The sequence below is a fragment of the Pteronotus mesoamericanus genome, unplaced genomic scaffold, assembly GCF_021234165.1.
Source record: "Pteronotus mesoamericanus isolate MK-2021 breed Mesoamerican mustached bat unplaced genomic scaffold, CSHL_Meso_final contig_57, whole genome shotgun sequence".
Classification (NCBI taxonomy): domain Eukaryota; kingdom Metazoa; phylum Chordata; class Mammalia; order Chiroptera; family Mormoopidae; genus Pteronotus; species Pteronotus mesoamericanus.
The window spans coordinates 186,555-189,362 of NW_026555203.1; the positions used below are offsets into that span (position 1 = coordinate 186,555).

The following is a 2,808-nucleotide window of genomic DNA, read 5'->3' on the forward strand; positions in this document are numbered from 1 at the left end:
TTTGGACAACATCCTTGAGCTGTTGCTTAATTTTCATCCTGACAGCTCCTCCTGACATGGTGTCAGTTTGCCTTTACTTTATAAGTCATTGCTTTGTGTTTTCCTTACCTCTTAGAAACCAGTATTACAAGAGGCGAGTACAGAGGAAGAGCCATTGAAGATGATTGAAAGACGATGGTCCTCAATTGGGGAGAGTAAGAAAAGAAGGGAAGGGGAAATTTTTAAGGAGAATGGCTGGTTAAGGAAGATAAGAAATCTGAAGTGTCCATTGCATTTGGAAGTATTGAGGTCATTAGTGAAATGCAGACCCTCTTGGCAGAGGTTCGAGCAGTTGGTCTTAGAGAAGCAACACTCAGCCCTCTTACGGCTATTTTCACATCAGCACCTCCCTCTTTGCTATACTTGCCAGTCCAAATAGGTAAACTACACTCCCCACTCCCCTTGAACTTCTCATTTATGTGTTCATTTAGCAAACATTTACTAATCACTGCAGTGCCAGGTTCTGGGGGGTGGGGGTTAAGGACTCAAAGAGTCCTTGTCCTTAAGGAATCTTGGCCCAGTGGTGGCAAGAGACAGCTAGAAATGACCAGAGCACAGTGCACCGTGTGAGAAGAGCAGTGGTGGCATGGCCCTCTAAGCTGCCAGGTGTTGCTAAAGAAATTCCCTAAACTGGATCAACTGGTGAGACTGCAGGAGGGCCCTCCCTCCTGCTCAATAGTTCTTAAAGTCCATTTTGACTTCCTTTTCCATGTTTCCACCTTTCTTTTCCTAGTTTGCTTCCTCGTTCTCTTTCTTATGCTGAGGGGTGGGTAGGGCCACTTTCTCATAACTCATAATTTCATGTTCTTAATAAAAAACTGCTGTAAACAACAGAAAAGTTACTCATTTCTTTCTTGCTCACTTTTCTTCAGACAGGATCTGATTTCTCTGGAAATAAAGACAGGATGGAGAGAACTCAGATCTGTGTATCTAAACATTGATTAAGCACCTCCTGGGTGTTGGCTCTAAGACTATGGTAGTGAACACAGTCTCTGTCCCCTTGATTCTTACAGCCATGGGGAATTTGCTGTTCTGGTGAAAGAAGTGATACTAAGGGATGTAAGCAGGAAAAATTCAAGAGAAACTAAGATCTAACTTTCAATGGTAGTAGTCACAGATATTATCTTTAATTCCATAGGAGAAAAATTAGAGGAGTTTTGTAGCTTTTTGTTGGTATACAGAAACTCCATATGTTATATGTTTTTGAGGGGGCTTCCCAGAATTTTCTTTACTGTCTCTGGGTCTGTCCTCTACACAAAATTATTATGATCATGTATATCATTAAAGAAGGCGAGATAGCAAAGATAGGCTCCCACTTGGTGAATTCTTGGAAAGTATATATTGATAGCTACATACATAGGATTAGCCATCCTTAGAAATCTCACAGAGCTCATTTACTCATTAGCAAATATTTATTAAACTCCTAATACAAAGGGAAAAGTACGAGAAAAGGCCCTGGGATTAGGAGTGTGCCTGATCTGTTCAGGAATGACAAAGAGGCCCTTATGGCTGGAGTGGGGGGCGGGGAGAGTAGTCTACGTGGATTGAATAAAGTCACAGAACTAACAGACAGGATCCTACAAGTCATTGTGAAGACTTGGGCTTTCATTCCAAATGATATAGGAACTACTGCAAAGTTTTGAGCAGAGGCATTATATAATGACAATATTTTAAAATAAAATTACCCTGATCAGTGTGGCTCAGTGGGTTGGGTGTGGTCCCACAAAGCGGAAAGATCACCAGTTCCATTCCTGGTCAGGGCACATGCTTGGGTTGTGCTTTCTGTCCCCAGTCCAGGAGCACAAGAGAGGCAACCGACTGATGTTTCTCTCTCACATCAATGTTCCTCTCCCTCCCTCCCTTCCTCTCTCTCTAAAAATAAATAAATTATTTAAAAAAATAAAATCACTGGCTGCTGTGTTGAAAACAGACTAAAGCAGAAAAGGACTACAAGAAGTTAAGCACACTAGTGTTTATAGTATTCATTATTGCTGAGAAGTGGAAGCAAATCTAGTGTCCATCAACTGATAAGCAGATAAAATATAGTCACATAGTGTAATATCATTCAGCCATGAAAAAGAATCAAGTGCTGGCACATGCTTCGACGTGAAGAAACCCTGAAAAGATTATGCTATGTGAAAAACCCAGACACAAATGACAATATAATGTATGATTCCATTTACATAAAATGTCCAGATTATTCGAATCCATAGAAACAGAAAGATTGGTTGCCTAAGGCTGGGGAGAGAAGGAGAATGGAGAGTCACTGCTAATGGATACAGGTTTCTTTCTGAGGTAGTAAAAGTGTTTCGGAATTAGATAGCAGTGTATTAACTTGCTAAAAACCACTGAATTGTATACTTTTTCTAAAAGATTTTTAAAAGTTTTAGCACTTTCACAGGTCCTCCCCTGGGCAGTGGGGCCAGGATTTGGTAGCTGGTGTTGAAAGAAAAAACCCTTGGTTGCATCCTTGCCCTGGGACTGTGCCAGTGGCAACTGTCACTCAATGGCACAGAGGAAAAGAAAAGAAAAGAAAAGAAAAAAAGAAAAAAAAAGATTTTTAAAAGTTTAATCTGTATTGTATTTTTTCCATTACTATTTAGTCCCCTTATACCCCCTCGCCCCAGCAATCGCCACACTGTTGTCCATATCCAGGAGTCCTTTTTCCTTTTTTATTTATTTTTTTAGAGAGAGGGTAAGGGAGGGAGAAAGTGAGGGAGAGAAACATAAATGTGTGAGAGAGACATCGATCAGTTGCCTCTCCCACAC

At 40.8% G+C, this 2,808-nt stretch overlaps 1 non-coding gene across 1 annotated transcript; it reads left to right on the forward strand.

Annotated features, from left to right (window-relative positions):
• The first annotated feature begins 2,425 nt into the window (after positions 1-2,425).
• LOC129076166 (small nucleolar RNA SNORA30/SNORA37 family) lies at positions 2,426-2,556 on the forward strand. The gene has a single exon (XR_008529722.1). It is a non-coding gene; the product is annotated as a small nucleolar RNA SNORA30/SNORA37 family (small nucleolar RNA).
• Positions 2,557-2,808: the final 252 nt, after the last annotated feature.